The sequence below is a fragment of the Trachypithecus francoisi genome, unplaced genomic scaffold (genome assembly GCF_009764315.1).
Source record: "Trachypithecus francoisi isolate TF-2019V2 unplaced genomic scaffold, Tfra_2.0 Lachesis_group7, whole genome shotgun sequence".
NCBI classification, from domain to species: Eukaryota; Metazoa; Chordata; class Mammalia; order Primates; family Cercopithecidae; genus Trachypithecus; species Trachypithecus francoisi.
This window is the reverse complement of record NW_022681472.1, coordinates 11,509,315-11,532,860: the sequence shown is the minus strand read 5'-3', so window position 1 is coordinate 11,532,860 and position 23,546 is coordinate 11,509,315. Positions and strand designations below refer to the sequence as shown.

General features: G+C 38.2%; 1 long non-coding RNA gene across 2 annotated transcripts in view; it reads right to left on the bottom strand.

The window, feature by feature from the left end:
• Positions 1–22,569, bottom strand: part of LOC117079291 — a 53,887-nt gene extending 31,318 nt beyond the window's left edge. Inside the window, exons 1-2 of one of the 2 annotated variants that reach the window (XR_004435356.1) lie at positions 22,548–22,569; positions 22,378–22,498 (exon numbers count right to left, since the gene is read on the bottom strand). This is a non-coding gene — a long non-coding RNA (uncharacterized LOC117079291). Of the gene's footprint in view, positions 1–22,377; positions 22,505–22,547 lie in introns of those variants that run through there. The other variant, XR_004435355.1, reaches the window with a different exon arrangement.
• Between the last annotated feature and the right edge of the window lie 977 nt (positions 22,570–23,546).

Genomic DNA, 23,546 nt, shown 5'->3' with positions numbered 1-23,546 from the left:
GGAGCACAAGCTTCAGTTCAGGCGTGGTGGCTCATGCCTGTAATCCCAGCACTTTGGGAGGCCGAGGCAGGTGGATCACTTGAGGTCAGGAGTTCAAGACCAGCCTGGCCAACATGGAGAAACCCTGTCTCTACTAAAAATACAAAACTTAGACAGTTGTGGCGGCATGTACCTGTAGTCCTAGCTACTCGGGAGGCTGAGGCACTGGAATCGCTTGAACCCAGGAGGCAGAGGCTACAGTGAACTGAGATCGCACCACTGCACTCCAGCCTGGGCAATACAGCAAGACTCAGTCTTGAAAAAAAAAACAAAAAAAGAGAAAAGAACACAAGCTTCAGACAAGCAAAAAAAAAAAAAAAAAAAAGTTATTAAAAACTGTGTAGTAAAGAATTTAGTCTTGCCCAAAAAGAGGTCTGGTCCTTGCCCTCACATTCTGGGAAGTAATCTCTAGGCCATTGGCTATCATGCCTGATGGTAGTATCTCTGTTTGCCTGAGGGGAAGGGGTCACACTGGATTGTCTAGCAATACGACTTAGAGGGTGGGTCAGCCCTAAACTTAGGGTAGGAGCTGGCCACTCTAGAAAGAACAACAATGTGATTTAAGGTAAGGGCTTTGAGTCATCTGATATCAGTTGAACTGGAGATCAATCACATGGGCAGTCCATCAGTGATACCCTCGTGGTGGAGCACGATAAGTACTCTGAACACCAAGGTTGGGTGAGCCTTCCTGGCTGACAAAACCGCATCTTGTCACACATCAAGGCCAGAAAAGTAACACATCCTGACACCATGAAGAGAGGCCAACGGGAGCTCCATTTTTGTTACTTCCACAGATTCCACCCCATGTGCTTCTTCTCTTGGGTGACTTTAATCTATATTATTTCCCTATAATAAATGATAATTGTGAGTATAATAGCTTTAGTGAGTTTTATGGGCCCTTATACCAAATCATTGAACATGACTGTGGTTTGGAAAACTCTTCCACACTTGCAGTTGGTGTCAGAAGTGAGGGAGGTCTTGTGTGAACCAAGTACCCTCTAACAATTGTAGTTGGCCAAGCCCTTGCAGACAACAACATAAGGATTTGTCAGGCCGGGCACAGTGACTCAATCCTATAATCCTAGCACTTTGGGAGGCCGAGATGGGAGGATCAGTCGAGGCTAGGAGTTCGAGACCAGCATGGCCAACATTGTGAGACCCCCGCCTCTACTAAAAATACAAAAATTAGCCAGGCATGGTGGCGTGTGCCTGTGGTCCCATCTACTTGGGAGGCTGAGATACAAGATGGTGCCACTGTACTCCAGCCTGGGTGACAGAGCGACACTCTGTCTCAAGAAAAAAAAAAGGATTGGTGGTAAGCATTAGAAATATACTTACTATTAGAACAAGATTAAGTAGGAGTTAAAAGGGAAAAAGTCTGGCTTGTAATGTCTGTTTTCTCAATTTACATATTGTATAATTATAAAAATAAGGGGAAATGGGAAGAGCATACACCAAAAATGTTCACTCTTGTCAGTAGGTATATTGAGACTGGTAATATTATTATTACTCTAAAACTTGTGTGTGTGACATGTGATTTGAAAAGAATGAGTAATTATCATTTCAATTCTATAATCTTCTGTGTCCCTTAGAACTGGGATTCTGAGTGTGAAGAAAGGATATGCAGATATAACAAAGAAGAAATTTCTAGAAATATTTTCTAATCCTATTTGAATGTGTGTGTGAGGCCTAGAAAAAGTAGCCCAATAGCAATGAATATTTCAGGTCCCCAGAATGTGGTCTTAAAATACCATTCACCTAGTTACTAAATGAAACAAGGGTTTCTTGGAGCTGATTGCAAGACTGGAATATGAAATACACAAGATGTGCCTGGAAAAGTTAATACCAGATAGCGGGGAAGCTATTCATTAAAGACTGCTAGAGTTGTGTCAAAGGACTTGGGAGACAACTTGAAGAGGCGCTCATTGGCCAGATTGAATTTGAGCTTTGAAAAGCTCAAATTCATCAATAATTTATCAATTAATAATTCATCAATAGTTTAAATCCATGAGTTCATGATAACATTGTTTTGAACAGATGTGTTATCCTCTGAAGAATGATGTAGAAGAAATTATTATCTTGAAAACTAGTTTAGAAAGAGAAAGAATCAATAATTTCTCCTGCCTTTTCAATATGAACTGGGAAACCACAGAGTAAATGGAGAAATTGCTAGGCTAATCCTTGTATTTACTTAGTGATGTATTCTCAAAATAGGTAAAGCTAATAAATTTATAATTAACAGAGCTAAAAGGAGCAATATACAAATTTATAATCATAATAGATTTTAACACACCCCATTCAATAATTAATTCCTTAAGGAAACAAAAATCAATGAGTAGTAATCAGTAGTCCTGAAGAAAAAATAAATAAGCTTAATCTACTGGTTGTTTCTAAAGCATTGCAACCAACAAGTGGTATATTAGTTATCTGTTGCTGTGTAACAAATTATCCCCAAATTTAGCAGCTTAAAATAACAAACATTTCTTGTCTCACAGTTTGTATGGGTCAAGAATCCAGAAGCAACTTAACTGGGTGAGTAATTTCATCTGAAGGCTCAACTGGGGAGGATCTGCTCATTCACAGGGTTGTTAGAACTTTGATAGGCCAGAGACTTCGCTTCCTCACCATATGGGCCTCTCGTAGCCTAGCAGCTTGCTTCCCCCAGACCAAGCAGTCTAAAAAAGGCAGCAAGTGGGTGAGAACAAGTGAGAGCATCCAAGATGGAAGCCACAGACTTTTATTTTCTTTTCTTGGTAACAGATTTAGTGATATATAATTCACATACCATTCCAGTCACCCATTTAAGTGTACCATTTAATGGTTTTTAGTATATTCACTATTCACAGAGTTGTGCAATAATTACCACAATCAATGTCAGAACATTTTCATTACCCCAGAAAGGTATCCCACACATACCCTTTCATTGCCATCCCGTTAGCCCCTCCCTCTTCCTCATTCCTAGACAATAACCAATCTACTTTCTGTCTCTGTAGATTTTCCTATTCTGGACATTTTCATATAAATGGAATCATATAATGCTCAGTCATTTGTGACTGGCTTCTTTCCCTTAGTATAATGTTTTTAAGGTTCATATATGTTGTAGTATGTATCAACACTTCATTTCATTTTAAGGCTACACAATATTCCACGTTTTGATTATCCATTCATCAACTGATGGACTTTCAGTTGTTTCCACTTCTTAGCTATTATGAATACTGCTGCTATGAACATTCAGGTACAAGCTTTTATGTGAACATATGTTATTTTTTCTCTATCCAGGTGTGTAGATATAATAGAATTTCTGTGTTGAATTGTAACTCTATGTTTAATCATTTGAGGAAATGCCAGACTCTTTTTCAAAGCAGCTGCATCATTTTACATTTCCATCAACAATGTATTAGTGTTTCAATTTCTCCACATCCTAACCAACACTTATTATCTGACTTTTTTATTATAGCTACCCTAGTGGGTGTGAAGTGGTATTTCATTGTGGTTTTTATTTGCATTTTCATGATGACTAATAATGTTGAACATGTTTTCACATGCCTATGGCCATTTGTGTAGTCTTCTTTGGAAAAATAGACATTTTTCAGATCCTTTACCATGTTTTAATTGGATTATTATTTTTCTTGTTATTATTGAATTATAAGAGATTTTTTTTCAGAGCTAGTCCATAAAGAGGAAGAAATTCTCTATATAATCTAAATGGAAGTTCCTTATCAGATACATGATTTGCAAATACTTTCTCCCATTTTGTGAGTTGTCTTCTCACTTTATTAATAATGTCCTTTGAAATGCAAAAGGTTTTAAATTTTGGTGACGTTTAATTAGTTTTTCTTTTGTTGTTTGTGTTTTTGATGTCATATATAAAAATACTTTGCCTACTCCAAGGATGCAAAGATTTACTCCTATGTTTTCTTTTAAGGGTTTTATACTTTTAGCTCTTACATGTAAGTCTTTCATCCATTTTGAGTTAGTTTTTGTATTTGGTATGAGATATAGGTCCAACTTCATTTTTTGCATTTGGATATCCAGTTGTCACAACATTTATTGAAATGATTATTCTTTCCCCCATTGTATGGTCTTAGCATCCTTGTCCAAAATTAATTGACCATAAATATATGGGTATGTTTCTGGACTCCCAATTATTTCGATAATAGATATGTCTATCCTTGTACTATTACTACATTGTCTTGATTAGCTTTTTAGTAAATTTTGAAATTGGAAATTGTGCATCTTTCAAATTTGTTCCACCTTTTAGGATTGTTTTGGCAATTCTGGATCCATTGAGTTTTCATATGGATTTTAGTATCAGCTTGTCAATTTCTACAAAGAACACAAGTAAAGAGCCGAAATTAGTGGTGGACTACTGTAATCCTAGCTACTCGGGAGGTTAAGGTGAGAGGATCACTTGAGTCCAGGAGTTCAAGACTAGCCCAAGCAACATAGCAAGATCTCCGTCTCTACAAAAAAAAAAAAAAAAAAAAATGCAAGTGGGTTTCTGACAGGGATTGCATTGAATCTATAGATCAACTTGAGATGTATTTCCGTCTTAACTATATTACATTGTTAACATAAGATAGAGGAATTATAAGAAAATAAAGAAGTTTAATTCTTTTCTACAATATTCTGCAGCTTTCCTAGTACAAGTGTGGCACTCTTTTGTTAACTCTGTTCCTAAGTATTTATTTTTATGCTATTGTAAATTTTTTCTTAAACTCATTTTTAGATTGTTCATTGCTAGTGTATAGAAATACAATTGATTTTTATATGCTCAGCTTCTATACTGCAACCTTGCTGAGCTCATTTATAAATTAGTTCTGATCGTTTTTTAGTGACTTTTATTCCATTTTCTTGCTTAATTGTCCGTGAAAGAACCTTTAGTACAATACTTAACAGAAGCAGTAAGAGTGTGCATCCTTGTCTTGTTCCTAATCTCAGAGGAAACCATCTATTCTTTCACCATTAAGTACAATGTTAACAGTGAGATGTTTGTAGATGCCCTTTATCAGGTTAAGAAAATTTCCATCTTTTCTGAGTTTGTTGAGCATTTTATCATAAAATGATGTAGGTTCATCTATGCCGCAAGGCAGCACTGTCCTTCACACAGTTCTTTGTGCTGTTGCTGTGGAGCCAAAGGAAGTTGGGGAGGCTGGGGTGCCACCACAGAGGCCTGGAGAGGCATCCTTTCAAACTGGAAGGAAAAGCCGCCAACAGCAGCCTGGCATGCTTCAGAAGGGATACAGGTGTCAAATATGGCTTGACGGGACTGGAGTCCACCAAGGTGGCCCTGGATATGGAGTGCTTCTGGGAGTGGGCAGTGGTGCTGGCAGACACTGTGGTCTCCAGTGGCAGATGCTACTGGGAGGTGGCAGTTCTGGTGCGTGGGAGCCCGGTCTCTGTGGTCCACGTGCTACAGATTTCCAGGGTCCACTGGTGCCTGCATTTGCTCTTTAGGATGGAGAGCTGCTGACCCATTCAGGCCTCAAGGCACCCGAGGACCTCTAGTATATCCATGACAGGAGTCCCTAATCATGCTCCTCGTGAACCACCTTTTGAAAGGGTCAGAAGCCTTTTTACTTTGCCCCAAGCAACCTCTAGCTCCCACAATTCAGTGTCGGGTCCTCTGTGCAATATCCTAGTCATCTTCCCCTTTCTCACCCTGTGAAATTAGGGATGCAGTCAGGCCCTCCTCCCCTCGTTTCCCAACTACTACAAATTTCCTAGGCTGCAATGAATGTATCTTCCCTGACGTGCTTCCTTTGGTGCCTCTGCCCAGGCCTTTCTCAGAGCGTATTCAGTCCTGGGGTCTTATCCTCCAGCTTTGTTTGAATTTATTCATTACTGTGATATCTCTTCCTCCTTTTGTCCACATGTAACTTGCTTGTTCTTGGAGCTCTACCAAATCTCTCCAGAGTAAATTCTTTCTACCTCTGGGTCAAGGAGTGGTGCACTCAATGACTTGGCCCTTTCTCTATAGTACAGAGTCAGGGCTCTGGCTTCCTCCATGAGCACTTTATTGACTCTAGGTCAGAATGAAAAGAGAGTCCCCCTTCCCCAGTACCTCAGTGCCACAGACCCTCAGCCCACACAGCTTCAGCTAGCCTCATCCCAAGTCCACCTACCTTACTCTATACCTCTGACAGACACCTAGCCGATCTGTCGTGATTGTTATCCCAGTTGTAATCATGACCAAAGGGGAAGGGATACTTGGGGGATATCCAGGGGATTCGTGCTAGAAGCTGTTGATTCTTGAGAAGTTCCATCTTCATTTCTTCCACAGCTGGAACTTCCAGAGGAAGGAGGGAGGCCTGAGGTTTTGCACAATCCATTTTGGAGTCTGTTCAGACTCAAACCTTCACTTCCCTTGGCAGCCGAATACCTAAAGTAGTATTTGGGGTTGAGAAAAACCTGATGCAGTAAGTGAACATGTATGTGAAGTATGTATTATTGAGGCTCACTCTGGCTCTGTGATTCCATCTTATTCTACCTTCTATGCTGAGACTGGATGCCCCTAGGGGAGAAAGAGAAAGACTGGATTTAGCAAAAATGATTTGTGTCGTTAAATTTTATTTGAGCATATGCACACACAAAAAGCTGTCATATACTGTAATATTGTAACATGCTTTTCAGTATTCTATTGAAATGCTTATATGGGTTTTTGTTTTTTATTCTATTGATAGGGGACATATACTTGCTGATATTCATGTTTAAACAATCATGCATTTCTGGCATAAACTCCACTTGGTCATGGTGTGTAATTCTTTTTATATGTTTCTGTATTTAGTTTGCTAGTATTTTACTAAGTATTTTTGCATTTATATGCATAAGATATTGGTTTATAGTTTTCTTTTCTTATGATATTTTTGGTTTGGGTATCAAGAAATATTGGTCCCATAGAATGAATTGGGAAGTACTTTCTTCCCCTCTATTTTTTGGAAGAATGTATGAATAATTTTTATTAATTCTTCTTTAAGTGTTTATTAGAATCCACCAGTAAAGCCATCTGGGCCTGGGCTTTTTTTCATGGGAGTTCTTGATTACTAATTCAATTTTATTATTTTGTATAAGTCTATTCACTATTTCTTCTTGATTCAGTTTCAGTAGTTTGTGTCTTTCTAGGAATGTATTTATTTCAACTAAGCTGTCTACTTTATGGGCACACAATTGTTTATAGCATTTCTTCATAAATCTTTCAATTTCTATAAAGTTGGTAGTAATGTCCCCTGTTTCCTCTCTGATTTTATTATTTGAGGCTTCTCTCTTTTCTTCCTGGTTAATTTAGCTAACAGTTTGTCAATTTTGTTGATACTTTCAAAGATCCAATTTTTGGTCTCATTGTTTGTCTCTGTTTTCCATTCTCTATTTTATCTCCTCTATAGGCTGGAGAGAGACCCTCTGAGCTGAGGTGGCAGATGCAGGGAGGCGGGAGGGGTCATGCTTCAAACTCTCACTGTTCTCAGCACGTTTTAGTGATTTTTATTGGATAAATGTTTCTTCAGTTGTAGTATACCCTTAGGATCATTTATAGAGACTTTAGTTAGAGTTTTTATTATAATTTCCATTCGTTTCACTGGGAAGTTGCTCTACAGAGCTCCTCACATTGTCTTGACAGAAGCAGAAGTCCCTCAGCCTATTCATGACCTAATATTGAAATGATGTGCTGTTTTGCCATATTGCCACACTCATACTCATAGAAGTGAGTCACTAAGTCCAGCTCACACTTAAGGGGAAAGGATTACACAAGGGTATGAACACAGGAGTTGGGGATTATTGGGACTTACCTTAGAGGCTGGGGAACATAGATTCATTTTGAGTATCATGAGACATTTCTGAAAATTTTCCACTAGACCATAAATTTAAGATTCAATGTATTCAAAAGACTGGGTCTGATACAAATCATATTCTCAAACCCAAGGTAATTAAGTTAGAGATAATAACAAAAAAGACTGCAGGGAAAACTTTGTTTGAAAATTACAAAGCATATTTATAAATAATATGTTGGTCAAAGACAATTATAATAGGAATAGTAAACCACCTATACCTGAACATTAATGGAAATATAAAGATTGCAACCTATATATGTATCCAAAGAAAGTCCTGGATGGAAATGCATAGACATCTGTAATTATAATAGAAAAGAGAAGGTTAAATAAAAATTAATAAGATAATCTAACTTACCAAGTTAGAAAATAATTTATAGAATAAACATAAAAACAGCAAAAGGGAGAAAATTATAAGGATAAGAGCAGAAATTCAAGAAATAGAAAACAAATAAAATTGAGAGGATAAAAAATATCAGGAGTTGGTTATTCAGAAAGTCTAATAAAAAGTGGAATGTAACTGCCAGATCCTGCAAAGACTTAAAAATTACTCAGAGAATATTTTGAGCAACCTTATGTCAATAAACTTGAAAACTTAGATGAGAGAGCCAAACGATTAGGAGAATATAACCTGCCAAACAGTACTTCAAGATGAAATAGAAACCTTAAATGTACCTATAACCCTTAAGGAAAATAAACTAGCTAAAAATTTTCCCATAAAGCAAACATTAGGCACACATGGTTTTACAGGTGAGTTTGATGAATCTTTTAAGAAATATAAAAGAAAAGAAGATTCCACAACTCATTTCTTGAGGTTAACCTAACTTTCACAACAAAACTGACAAGTACATTCTGAAAAAGGAAAATTATAGGCCATTATCACTGATTAGCATAGATGCAAAAATCCTAAATAAAATGATGGTAAACTGCATCCAGCAATACATTTAAAAAGAAGAAGAAGAGGAAGAAGAGAAGAAGAAGAAGAAGAAGGAGGAGGAGGAGGAGGAGGAGGAGGAAAGAAGAAAGAAGAAAGAAGAAAGAAGAAAGAAGAAAGAAGAAAGAAGAAAGAAGAAGAAGGGGGAGGAAGAGGAGGAGGAAGAAGAATCAATCAAAACTAACTTAAAGTTTCTAGGAAAGCAAATTTAAAGGAATTATGGTTGTCTCAATATATGCAGAAAAAGTATTTAATTATAATAAAATATCAAAGAAACTCAGCAAACTGTGGACAGAATGGTATCTTCTTTTATTTATTTTTTTTTAGACGAAGTCTTGCTCTGTTGAACAAGCTGGAGTGCAGTGACGCTATCTCGGCTCACTGCAACTTCCACCTCCTGGGTTCAAGTGATTTTCCTGCCTCAGCCTCCTGAGTGCTGGGATTAGAGGTGTGCACCACCACAGCTGACTAATTTTTTGAATTTTTTGTATTTTTAGTAGAGATGGGGTTTCACCGTGTTGGTCAGGCTGGTCTTGAACTCCTGACCTTGTAATCCACCCACCTCACCCTCCTAAAGTGCTGGGATTACAGACGTTAGTCACCACACCTGGCCAAGAATGGTATCTTGTTAATAATCTAATAGTTATGTTTCTGTTTCCTCCAAACAAGTTCAGAGCTCTTTAAAGGCAAAGACCATAACTCATGCATCTTTATATCCTTGGAGCTTAACAGAGCCTAGCATACAGTAGTACTGATTGAATGATTGTTGATTGATTATTATTATTATTCTGCCATTACTTTTAATAGCAAAAACTGCAATTTCTTTTGCACCAACCTAGTGAATGACTGAATGAAAAAGTGAAGGCTTGATCGTCTTGATAAAACAGTAGATGGGTCATCTGCCTAGAGTAAGAGATCTAGTAAGTCAGCATGTTAGAAAGAAGAGAATGTGTAGGAATGTGGCTGCAAGTCATCAAGGGATAGAAGAAAGAATTAAATTTTGCAAACACTAAAGTAAAATACAGGAGTAAACTTCTTTACTGTAGTTGAAATATTGACCTGCCCATGCAATTCGTTGTTTGTGCAAGGTACTGTAGGTGCTGTACAGGGCTGCAATTAATTAGCTAATTCCCAAAGAGAATTTAGTAACTGTTGTAATGGATTATCAGCCCTTTACACCTTAGTGTAAATAAAAGCTCTGAAGGTAGGGGAAGGGTGCCATCTACTGAGAATATGGAGCATAACAGAGCAGTGAAAGCTGAAATTTCCCATTTGTAAATTGTTTCTAGGAGTTGCCGTATCTAGTTTCTTCCTCTGTCCACCACATATTTTATTAAGTATTTTTTTCCAGATTATTTTAAAGCATTAATGTTTAAGAAAACTTAACGTCTCTTCAATAAATATTTCATGCCCATTTGCAAATACATCACACTTCGTTCATATCTTCCTTAAAAATTGTAAGGTGCTTTGTCTAAATATCTTTAATTAAAAATTTAAAAATAAAAACTAGTGAATAATACATCTCCAAAGTTCAGACTATTATTTATTAACAAACAAAACTACCGCTTGTTTTGTTAATAAATTCAGGAAAAGTTTTGTTAATGAGAGGAAAACATTTTCACACAAAGTGAGGACAAGGTATGTTCACATTATTTAATGCAAAATGCAAACAAAGTGCAATTATTAACAAATGCAGAGGTGGAGGCTTTGGCATAAAAGCATGATCGGCACTGCCGTAGACACAGGAAAGCAGATGAAATCACCAGATCAGACAAATGAGTTGTCAGTCTGAACAGACAAATAAAGAATGCCACTTAAAACACACTTTAGTTCCTAAGGGCACATCATGGACAATACTCTCTTTAAGTGGCATGAGATATTTTGTCAAGATCCTTCCTTGTACACAGAGACTCAGTTATTATTCACCTAGGGGCTGAGCCAAACACACAGACTTTGGCTCCATGACATTCAAGCTGAGCTCCCCTGAAAGTCCAAACATAGCAGAAATGACATTTATTGAGCACTTTCTATATGCCAGACACTCAGCTTTCCACCTTATATATGGTGTATCATTCACTCAGGTAACCACATGAGGCAGGTTTTACACTGAATTTAATGACAAAGTAAGAGACTCAAAGAAACTGAAGAAACTTACCCAAGTTCTTACATTTAGTGAATGGTTGAAATTCTAAGGCTAACCTCTTTGATTCCTAAACCTCTAATATTGTTTTGCACTTGTCCAGGCTGCTTAATAAGGAAAAAGTAGACAATCTAGCCAAGAAAAGTACAGTAGGCAACATCAAAGTAGACCCTCTAATTCTTACATTGGGGAGATAGAGTTGAGTGAATCCCCATTAATTGGAACTCTTTGCAATATATACAAGGTAGTGTTTCTCAAAGAGTTTGCATTGAAATGCTAATCCCTCACAGTGCCCCATGAAAAAGGAATTCTGCATGTTCAGTTGGGTTTGAGAAATGCTACATCTGGTATCCTCTCTTAAAGAGCCAAAATGGGGCTAGTCTGGGCACTCTGCCTGTCGGGTAGCTCTGCTCCGTGAGGAGCAGAAAAAAAAAAAAGGCAGCTAAAATGTACATTCATGTGTTAAGAGGTCTGGGAGGTAAAGAACTCTGTCTAAATGTGTTTATCCAAAGTTTCATGCAGACTTTTCCTGTGGCACATCTAACATCCCAGTGATCACCAGGTAGAAAAATGCTGCCCTGGCCAGAAAGGAGTCATTGATGGGTTGAAAGTAGGGGAGTGCCAAGATTAGATTTGCATGTTTTTTTAAGAGACAGGGTTTTGCTCTGTCACCCAAGCTGGAGTCCAGAGGCACAACCATAGCTCACTGCAGCCTCAAATTCCCGGGCTCAAGCGATCCTCTCACCTCAGCCACCCAAGTAGCTGCAACCACAGGTGCTCACTATCATGCCCAGCCTAGATTTTCATGTTTGACACAGGATTCTGGCAGCTTGGGTTTGAGGACAGAAAAGATTGAATGTGAAGGGAAGCCAGAACCTGAAATAGGGATACTTAGGGGAATAGGGATAGAGAGAGGGGGACAAATGAAGAAATGCTTAAGAGATGGAATCAATAGCACTTGGAGATGGATCAGACATAAGAGAGAAATAAATAAACTCACAAATTTCTAGATTGGGCAACTGAATAAATGTTGTAACATATGAGATAGAGAGATAGAGATATTGGTTTAACTTTTTTTTTTTTTTTAGATGGAGTCTTGCTCTGTTGCCCAGGCTGAAGTGCAGTGGCACAATCTCAGCTCACTGCAACCTCCGTCTCACAGGTTCAAATGATTCTCCTGTCTCAGCCTCCCAAGTAGCTGGGATTACAGGCATGCACCACACACCTGGCTAATTTTTGTATTATTAGTAGAGACGGGGTTTCACCATGTTGGACATGCTGGTCTTGAACTCTTGACCTCGTGATCTGCCCACCTTGACCTCCCAAAGTGCTGGGATTACAGGCATAAGCCACTGTACCTGGCCTAATTTAACATTTTAAACCTATTGTTTTCCAAATGTGCTTACCCTTTTTTTTTTTTTTCCCCATGAGATATCCCATGGAACTAGTGTTCTATAGAACGCACTTCTGGAAACACTGCTGTGGGAGGATCTTGCATCAGAAAGCCAACTGCACCATATCATCCAACTCCTACTGGGAAAATCCTAAGAAAAACTGTGTGGCAACAAAGGAATTTTGCTGTGAAAGGAACAATGTAAACATGATTTAAAGGGATATACACAGCCGTCCCTTAGTATTCATAAAGGATTGGTTCCAGAACTGCCCAAAGATACCAAAATATGCACATACTCAAGTCCCAAGGTAGGACTTAAGTACATAAAGTATCCATACGCAGATTTCAGATCCCACAGATACTGTATTTTCCATCCACAATGTTTGGTTGTGGATGTGGAACTCACTGATAAGGAGGGCCAACTTTATTTATTGAAAAAAATCCATATATAAGTAGGCCTTTGTGGCTAAAACCCATGTTGTTCAAGAGTCAACTGTACACCCAACTTGAAACAAAAACCTAACTTTTTTTTTTTTTTTTGAGAAAGTCTCACTCTGTTACCCAGACTGAAATGCAGTGGTGTGATCATAGTTCTCAAATCCTTTGCCAGCCTCTTGAGTAGTTGGGTCTGCAGGTGAGCACCACCACACCCAGCTAATGTTTTATTTTTATATTTTAGAGATGAGGTCTCACTATGTTGCCCAGGCTGGTCTCAAACTCCTAGTCTCAAGCGATATTCCTACCTCAGCTTCCCAAAGTGCTGAGATTACAGGTGTGAGCCACCACACCCAACCCTAACTTTTTTGTTGGTGGTGGTGGTGCCACTATAAGATCTGGAGCAAAGGGTTGGCAAATAGTTCTCACACCAAATCCAGGCTGCGGACTGTTTTTGTAACCTTTTGTTGGAACACGGCCATCCTTCTTTCTGTAGATATTGTCTGTAGTTGCTTTCATTCAACAATGACAGCGTTGAGTGGTTGAGGCAGAGACTGAATGGCCAGCAGAGCCCAAAATATTTACTATCTAGTCTTTTATAGAAAAAGTTTGCCAAACCCTGATCTAGTGAACTGTTAAGCACATAGTGGATTCTTGTAAAGAAATGAGCTGGCCGGATGCGGTGGCTCACAACTATAATCCCAGTACTTTGGGAGGCTGAGGTGGGCAGATCACCTGAGGTCAGGAGTTTGAGACCAACCTGGCCAACGTGGTGAAACTCCTTCTCTACTAAAAATACAAATTTGCCAGGCATGGTGGCACGTGCCTATAGTCCCAGCTACTTGGGAGGCTGAGGCAGAAGAATCGCTTGAACCCGGGAGGCAGAGGTTGCAGTGAGCTGGGATTGTGCCACTGCAGTATAGCCTGGTCAACAGAGCGAGACTCTATCTGGAAAAAAAAAAAAAAAAAGCTAATTGATACATTAAAATTCATAAATGTGAACACTAAAAACTTTGCAATCCACGTTTCCTCAGGCTATACCAGCTGATGAGTACAAATGAATCCCAACAACAACAAAAACCCAGCGTGTAAATCTCTGGTTCAGCCTCCCACTCCACTTGCCGAAATTAGGAACTCCATCCCTCCTAAACCTACTAAAGTTTCTAATTATGGCCCTTCTGCTGGCTACCACTTGGCCTCCTTCAGTTCTCCCCTCTACGACTTCTAGTGTTTCCTCCTGAATCTCTGGCTCCCACTCCCCAAAGTGTGCTAGTCCAGCTAGTACCAACACCACCCCAGTGCTCATCAGCAAACACAGGTTTCTCAGAGCTTTCATGAGTTAGAAATGCATTCAGTGGCAAATAGCAGAAAATCATACTAAAGAGGCTTAAACAAAATAGGTGTTTGTTTATCCATTCTAAAAGAAGTCTAGACATAGGTGTCCAGGGCTGATTCTGAGAAGGAAGGAAAAAGAACGAAAGGCAAAGTGCTGAAGGAAGCATTCCAGCTAAAGTTGCCTTTTTTCAAAAACGTCACTGATAGCCCAATCTAATGGCTTCCACTTCTATCTCGTTGTCCAGACTAGCTTACCCGGCAACCTCTGTCTGTAACAGCATCTGGAAAAGTGAGTGTGTGAGTTTTCCAGCCCCCAGTAGAGGACGGGAAAGGACATTGGAAATGACTTTTGGAGCAACCAAACTCCAGTATGTGACTCAGAGCCTTTACTGTGTTCTCCATCGTGCCCTCACCGTTGTTTGGCCACGTGAAGATAGCACCCCCAACTCTTGTTGATGACCCACTTGGCTCTGTTCTGTGGCTGTGTTCCATGGCTCACTGAGATGTGGAGGCTGTGGCCTCATGTGTGTCACAGCCTCAATTCAATCCAGAGCTAGATATGGGATATAGCATGCTATGGCATACTTGGAGCAATGCCACCTTACCAGACCAGCTTTGCCATGATCTCTCTCCCATCTTATTCTGAAGCTGGTCATTGAAATAAAGTTTGTAGGTATGCCAGGCATCTTTTAAAAAATTACTTCCCATGCCTTCTCTAGCATTTCGTGTTAGTTTATCTTTGGGAGGTCTTCTATATCTCTGCAGACATGACTGCATCTGTAGAGTGCATGCAGCTTGGGATCCAACTCTGGAATCTTCGCAAATCTAAAAGGGGGAATGAAAGAAAGTGGAAGGAAATGGAGTTTCAGGAATGCCAGTGCTCAGGGCTTAGGTGGGGCCACAAAAGGAATTATTGGTGGAATACCTACCACTTGCCACAAGCTTAAAGTCTACATTTTAATTATAAATGTATTGTCTATTTAAGTCTTGGAAATACAGTGACTAGTACAACATTATATTCATAAGTTTCATAAGAATTTGTATTTGATTGGTTAGATAGTGGTTTGTTGGTTGACTATTACTTTTAGTTACATTATATGCTAAGAAACAAAATATGTAATTTTTATTGCATATTCTAGAAATAGCCTCACTTTAAAATCAATCATACAGAGTTCTAAATTTTTCAAATCAGAGAAGTTATACCCAACTCAAATGCATCATGAAAAGAATACTTACCCCTCTACTGAATATATTAAATTGGTCATGCATGAACATTAACTAGGAATATGGCTAACATTATTGCATAGTAATAATTAATTTTGGTATGGAACATCCAAATCTAATTCATGTGCATTCTCATTTGACTTTTACAATTACTAAGTCACTCCAATTTTTCTAGATTTGTCAGCCACCTCAGAAAAGTGACTGCCTTTATAGGCAGATTTTAAGGGGCACTGGTTGAGGGCCCCAGATATCCCAAAATATTTTTGCAACCTGATCACTAAAGCTTGACATAAGAGATAAACTTTCATTCCACAATTAGAAGTGAGACCAAACAAAATTTCCAAGGGATCAACCATATATTATTCAGTGTCACACGGACAAAGGCAATGTGGTGATTAGGAATTCAAGCTCTGGACAGACCAGCCAGTGATCAACATTGGCTCAACTATTACTAACTACGTAAAATGGAAAAATAATTCTCTCCTCCCCCGTGTGTTTGTTTCCAGGATTGAAGAAAATAATATTTAGAAAGCACTCAGTGAGTCTGGCAGTTAGGAGGATTCAATAAATGTTAGTCATTTTCTTGTTTTACTTTTTGTTTTTTATTTTTGTTGTTGCTGTTGTTGTTTGATGGAGAAAGACAATACAAAAGGCACCAAGTTATCTGAAAGGAAGGGGATACATATTCCACAGAGGAGGAGAGAAAAGGACACCAAAAGAAAAGGGAAACTTCCGTGGCACATAATGAACAAACAATCCAAACTTCCCAGTTTTTCTCTTTGGTCCACAGGGGCCAGCCAAGAGCCCATGGGCTAGAGACTAGGACTTACTGGGGGAGGCAATGCAACAGTATACCACCAGATGGCAGCATAGAGCCACTGCTGTTTTCACCCTTCGGCAGCATTGCGGCTTCATCATGCTGAACTCCACAAGGTTCCAAAGAATTGGTTCACAGCAATGGAAATAGCAAATGTCCCAGCCAAACTCCCCACCCCCTTGCACCATCTAAGCCCTGAACATTGGTGTTCCTGAAATGCTATTTCCATCCACTTTCCTTCACTCAATCTTGTTGTTCTTGGGAATGTAAAATGACTAGAAAATCTGATTTACTGCAAATTCTCTTAAAAGAGAATCTTTTCACACCCAAAGGAAAGAATTGCAAGGCCCACTCTGCAGCAAGTATTTGGCCTGTTTCTTTCAAGCCCACAGTGGCTCAGCTATGACTAAAATGTTATTAAAACAAAACAGCTCACATGCTTATAGGCAAATCACATTTTGACATGATTAGTTCAAAAGCAAAGATGCCAGAGAGATCCAATGGCTTTTTTTGTAGAAAAGTCAAGCATTAGTTTATCAACATCTTTGAAGAAAAATTTTCAGATACTGAGTAGCTTATAAATGGATTCATACAAATAAAGTATATTTCTTCCAAAAACTCAAAAGAGTTTGTAAAATTTCAGCATGGATCTAAAGAAATGGGTCATTTTCCTTTATAGCTACTAATAGGAATGACTATGAAGTGATCCATCATAGATTAAAGTATACATTATCATTTACAACAGTCATCCTATAGTGGTACAGAACACTAGAATTTATTCCTTCTATCTAGCTGTAATTTTATAACCTTTAACAAATCTCTCCCTATCCCTCCCTTCCCTCTACCCTTCCCAGCCTCTAGTATCCTCTGATCTACTTTTGAATATATTATTTTTTAATTTTTAACATTTTAAATTGATAAATAATAGTTGTACGTATTCTGGGGTACCTAATGATGTTTTGAGACATATAATGTATGGTGCTCAGGTCAGGGGATTTTGCATATCCATCACCTCAAAGATTCATCATTTCTTTGTGTTAAGAACACTCAATATCCTCTTTCTAGCTCTTGAAACTATATAACTAATACATTACTGTTTACAACAGTCACCTTACAGTGGTACAGAACACTAGAATTTATTCCTCCTATCTAGCTGTAATTTTATAACCTTTAACAAATCTCTCCCTATCCCTCCCTTCCCTCTACCCTTCCCAGTCTCTAGTATCCTCTGTTCTACTTTTTACTTCTGTGACATCAACCATTTTTTAGTTTCCACATATAAACGAGAACATGTGGTGTCCAACTTTCCATTCTTGGCTTATTTCACTTAACATAATGTTATCCAGGCTCGTCTTTGTTGCTGCAAAAGACAGGATTTCATTCTTTGTATGACTGAATAGTATTCCATGGCATATACATTCGTATTTTCTTTATCCATTTATCTGTTGTTGGACACCTAGGTTGATTCCCTATCTTGGCTACTGTGAATAGTGCTGCAATAAACATAGAGGTGCAGATGTTTCTTCAATATACTGGTTTCCTTTCCTTTGGATAAGTTTCCAGTAGTGAGATGGCTGGATCATATGGTAGTCCCATTTGTAGTTTTTTGAGGGACCTTCATATTGTTCTTCATAGTGGCTATACTAGTTTGCATTCCCGCCAACAGTGGATAAGAGTTCCCTTTTCTTTGCATCCTTGCCAAAGTTTGTTATTTTTGGTCTTTTTGATAAGGAGAAGGTCAAAAGTGTACATAATATCCCCAAATGCTACAACTTACATTTGGCTCATAGATTTAGTCAACGGATGAGAAAAACATCCACATAACTCCCTAGAAAATAAGCATATCCAGAATCTGAAAACAAGTTATCCCTGCTTATGTCAGGATTGACTTATACTTGACCTGCTTTTGTTTTGTAATAACCTAGCCTAACATAGCAATTATGTGCACATCCCTTTTCTCTAGAGGTATGTGTAACTTACTGTGGAGTAAATATGAACCCATATTAATTCAAATAGGTAATTTTAAAACACTGTTTAATAGTGACACTACTTTGAGCCAAAGAAAACAAAAGAATCTACCATTTAAAATATGTAGTCTTACCTTAAAATTAGTATCACCAGTAATTAACTTTATCAGTGATATTAACACACCACATCATGTGCCTCTAGATACAGTGCACTGGGAAGGACACAACAGCATTTAGATAGTACTATGGCCAAAAAACTCCAGGTTAAATAACTCCAGGTTATTTAAATCTAGATCCAATGATGAGGAAATCACAGATAAACCCAAAGTAACAGAAATTCTACAAATAAATGACCTGTATGCTACAAAATTGCCAAACACGAAAGGCCCAAAAAAAAAAAAAAAGATGAGAAACTGATCCAGAATAAAAGAAATGAAAGAGACATGAAAACTAAATGCAAAATGTCATCCTAGACTGGCTCTTTGACCCGAAAAAAAAATTGCTATACAGGACGTTACTGAGACAGTTGGAAAAATTCTCCTAAAAACTATGTATTAGACAATACCAATGTATCAATATAAAACTTCCTGATTTTGATAATTGTGCATAGTTACATAAGTGAAGTGTCCTTGTTCCTAGGAAATACACATTTCAAGTATTTAGGAGTAAAGGGCGATGTACTCTCAAGTGGTCCAGAAAAAATATAGAATTATATGTGTAGGAGGAGAGGAAAAAAAGAAAAAGAATGTGCAAATGTAGCAAAATGTCAACAACTGGTGGATCAGAGCAGAGCGTATTTGAAAGTCCTCTGCACTATTCTTGCAACCCGTCTATAAATTTAAAATTGTTTCAAAACAAAAAATAATCCATTTAAAAAATCGTAGCAAGGTCATCATTCCAGGCCAAAATCCTGTTATTACTTTATTAACAAAGCACCATTGTGCACCAAAAAAATGGAAATTTTTAAAAGAAAATAAAATCACCCATAATCCTCCTCCCTGTTCTCCAGGTAACACCTGTCTACAGGTTTTCTTCCCCTGTCTCTAAGTCACGTGTCTCTTGCACCCTCTGTTCCAAGCCTCCATCATCTCTTCACTGGAGACTGGGTTCCCCACTTTTTCTTGTCCCCTCTCCATCTGATCTCGGCAGATGTGTGCCCCTCATGCTTGGCACTTGGTAGGGGCTCAACAAACATTTGCTGAATTAATTAGTGAATGAATCACAGTAAAAACATTCTGTAATTTGCTTTTTTAGGTAAAGCAAATTGAAATGATGTTGTACACATTCACATTTTTTTTAACAATAGAAGTAGAGATTTGGGCAAAATGCATTCGAAAGTGCCTGCCTGAATATTTTCGCATTTGCAAAACATCCAAATGTTTAATCTCAGTTAAATTCCTTCTACTGTAGCTCATCCCTAGAGTAACGATGTGCCCCTGACTTTACCTTTATGCTCCCTTTTCCACACCATCTTTACCTGGCTGCCCACACTCTATTGTACACTGTGGTTCTCTACCTGGGCATTATAAATCCAGATGGCTATATCCAAATCTCTCAAATCAGATTAGATTGGGTTCTGCCTTCTGGCTGAACTAGAGCCTCCTGGGCCTCACTGAAATGGAAATCTGTAGGCATTTCCATAACCTGCAAGGGTTGGGCTCCTGATAGTAAGCATGACTCCATCACTAACCAGCTGTAGGCCTTTATAAATTTTTAAATCTTTCCTGTTCTCAATTTTCAATAGAGTAAAAGGGAGGTGAGAGTAAATAATATCTAAAATCACCTTTAGTTCTGAAACACTATTATTCTAACACCAGGAAAAGTAGAAATCAGGTAACAGAAAATCAGGAGTGGAAAATTTTTTAAACTCAACAGAATGTAAGTATGATGATCATGCTTTATTTTAGGGTTTAGATGCAGAGGACAAAAGAACAGGACTCCCTTCACACAAACTGGTGGAATAGAATTAAGGTAATTACAGACTGGTAGTTTCTGAAGACGATAAATGACTTAATAAAACAGTTGACCATGACTCTTAACTACTATAGTTGAATGACACATCCCCAAATGCTATAATTAAATTCCTCTGTAACAAAATTCTGGCACTGAGTAAGCTTTTCTTCCTTTATACTTTCAAAGGCTTGGGAAATTAAGTCCAGTCAGTTTTTTAGATTACTATATCAATGGTTCTCAAAGCATGGTCTACGAATCTATTTGACAGATTAGAACAGAGATCAGAGCACTTCAGAGTGAGACAGGAAGAGCTGACGAACAAGTCCCACTTGAGAAAAGTAAGGGCCAGACTAGTTAAGTGGCTTGTCAAAGGTCACACAAAATGACACAACAGACTCACTTCCTGAATGTCTGATTGGGTATATCACCACCATGCATCTCATCCATAAAACACTCCTAACCAGTCATTCATGAGTTGGTATCTGGTGCTGTTATTGAAGTTATGGGCATATTTCACTTCTGACATTGATTCACACACTTCATCCTTGTTCACACCTCTGGAACTGTCTGTCAGCTTAGGTAGGTCTTGTACAATGAAACTCTTTGCAGTCCTGGAGTCATTGCAACACCCTGGAATGGGGGCCAAAATGGATATCTCCTGGCTCCCTGATGTGCGTCCTTCTCTAAACTGCCTAGTGAATACAATCTCAGACAACTCTTCAGGCACAACCATTCCAGTCAACTGTTTTTCAATGGTAGTAGGAGAATAAGGCTACATATTCTTCTGGGGGCTTATATCTCCAGCAGAGTGCCTTCTGGAAATTTGGAGTTAGAAAGCCATTGCATCACAGCACCTTGTACATGTTTTGAATTCAGATTTATATGTTAAATTAAAAAGCCAGTTCTTTTCTATAGACACTCAGCATGTCTCTTCTCTAGATTTGCCCAGACAGATAAGGTGGAATTAAGGGATACTCTCATGATGGAAGATAATTTTCTTCATTGTAACTATTGGCAAGAATAAAGATCACCTTTGCTATCTGACATGGTGATAGTAGTTTCTACTTTACCATGTGGTGGAGAAGAATGAGCACATGATCATGCCTGTGCCAGCCTTGCAGTGAGCCACCTTCAGCACCTGGCTAATCCCTTTACCCTGCCAAAGCTAGATGAGAGCTAAGCTTTTGCAGGTCCCCCCTGCTCTGTGTAGAGACTCCTCTCTTCATAGTCTTGGGATCCAGAGAGACAGCAACAGAATCAGTCCCAGAGACCCTTGCAATATTTTCTCACAAAAACAATATGAGGTTTTTAAAATCAGGTCCGAAGCATCCTTAGGACAAACAAGAAGGTGATTTTCTGAATTTTGTGCTCTCAGGCTTCCGCACCATCAGTAAGCCTTTCATAATCATTGGGAAGTTTCCGTATATGTGGCTCCAGCCTTTCCAGGTCTCTCAAGTTCTTCTGTCATTCATAATAGTCCCATGAAACGAAAGTGATTCCTTGTCAATTCAAAAGTTTGAGCATTCCTGATGGGAAATTTGGATTTGGCAGGATATAATATCTAAGTCCCTTTTTCTAGAGAATTGAGACCTGTAACTTAATTTGTGAGATCATTCACAGGAGGGGAAGTGATCAAATTGTGGGGTTCCACTCCCCTTTTTTGGGAATTAGACTGCATGAATCTGTATCCCTGTTCATTGTTGTTGGTTTTATTCACATAAAAGAAAATGGTATTTTCTTCATCTTTCTGGTGGATGGAGAAGAAAAAGAATTTCCAAAAAATGTAAAATTACCAATAGGCCCTCTTATAAGTGTGTTTCTCAAGTTCCTGCTATCAACATTTCCCTAAAAATTAATAGCCAATAATTCATATTAAATGTTCCCAAATTATTGAAAAGCATATCCTCTCTAGAGAAATGTATTTACAAAGAAGTCTTACAGATAGTTCTAAAGAACATATTCATAATCAAAAAACACCAAACACAAACTAGAACAGGACACCACTGCATGCCAACCACATGAAACAACAGGCAAGATAATAAGATCTGCAGAAATATTAAATACTGGGACCTTCATACATGGAATCACATATATATGTGTGATTAATAGATTTAAATTAAAGATCTACATGATGTTCTATGTACAGCAGCAATCCCCAACTTTTTTGGCATCAGAAATTGGTTTCATGGAAGACAATTTTTCCATGGACCAGGGTAGGGGACGGTTTCAGGATGATCCAAGCACATTATATTTACTGTGAACTTTATTTATATTGTCATTACATTATAATATATAATGAAATAATTATACAACTCACCTTTACGTAGAATCAGTGGAAGCCCTGACCTTGTTTTCCTGCAACCAGACGGTCCCATCTGGGGATGATGAGAGACAGTGACAGATCATCAGCCATTAGATTTTTATAAGGAGCATGCAACCTAGATCCCTCATCTGTCAGCCATTAGATTTTTATAAGGAGCATGCAACCTAGATCCCTCGCATACACAGCACTCCTGTGAAAATCTAATGCCGCCTCTGATCTGACAGGAGGCGGAGCTCAGGCAGTAATGCGAGTGATGGAGAGCAGCTGTAAATACAGATGAAGCTTTGCTCATTCGCCCTCTGCTCACCTCCTGCTGTGTGGCCCAGTTTCCAACAAGCCACGGACAGGTACCAGTTCATGGCACAGGGATTGAGGACCCCTGATCTATAGGATTGAACATATGAATAAAGAATGGGAGATTATGAAATAATCAAGAATATCAAGCAAAGAATCAAAGAAAACTTCTAGTAGTTAAAATGTGGAAAAACTATAAGTAATAATTAAATGGACAACCTAAAAAGCAGATTAGCCACAGATGAAGAAAGAAGCAAATTGGAAGGTAGAGTTGAAGAAACACCAAAACTGCATCTGTTGAAGAAATACCAAGACTGCATCTCAGAGACATAAGGAATAGGGAAATATGAGAGGTTAAAACACTTGAGAATAGAGAACTTTCTACATTTCTAGAAGCGAAATGAAGACTGAATGAGGGATAGACAATATGTTAAAGGATAACAATGAAGTTTGATTTTTAAAAATTAATGTAAGATATAAATTTTCAAATTCAAGAAGCCTAAAGAAATACATACCTAGACAAATCAACAGAAACTAAAAACATAAAATACAAAAAAAAAAAAAGAGCCTAAATATATCCCAAGAAATAATACAGGCTACCTATGAAGGAATAACAGCTAGACAGACAGATTTCTCCTAAACAAGAAGAGCAAACTTCTGAAACTATTGTATAACAACTTCACAGTACCAAAATAATAGCAAAAACAAAAAGACCCTCAACCTAGAATGATTTATCCAGAATAAGCAGCTTATAAAGAGGATGACCCCAAAAAATGATAATTTTATCTAGGTAAAAATGAAAATAATTTCTGAAAATTATATTATAACTAAAGAAAATTATAATTAAAATCTTTAGAAATATGAAAGAT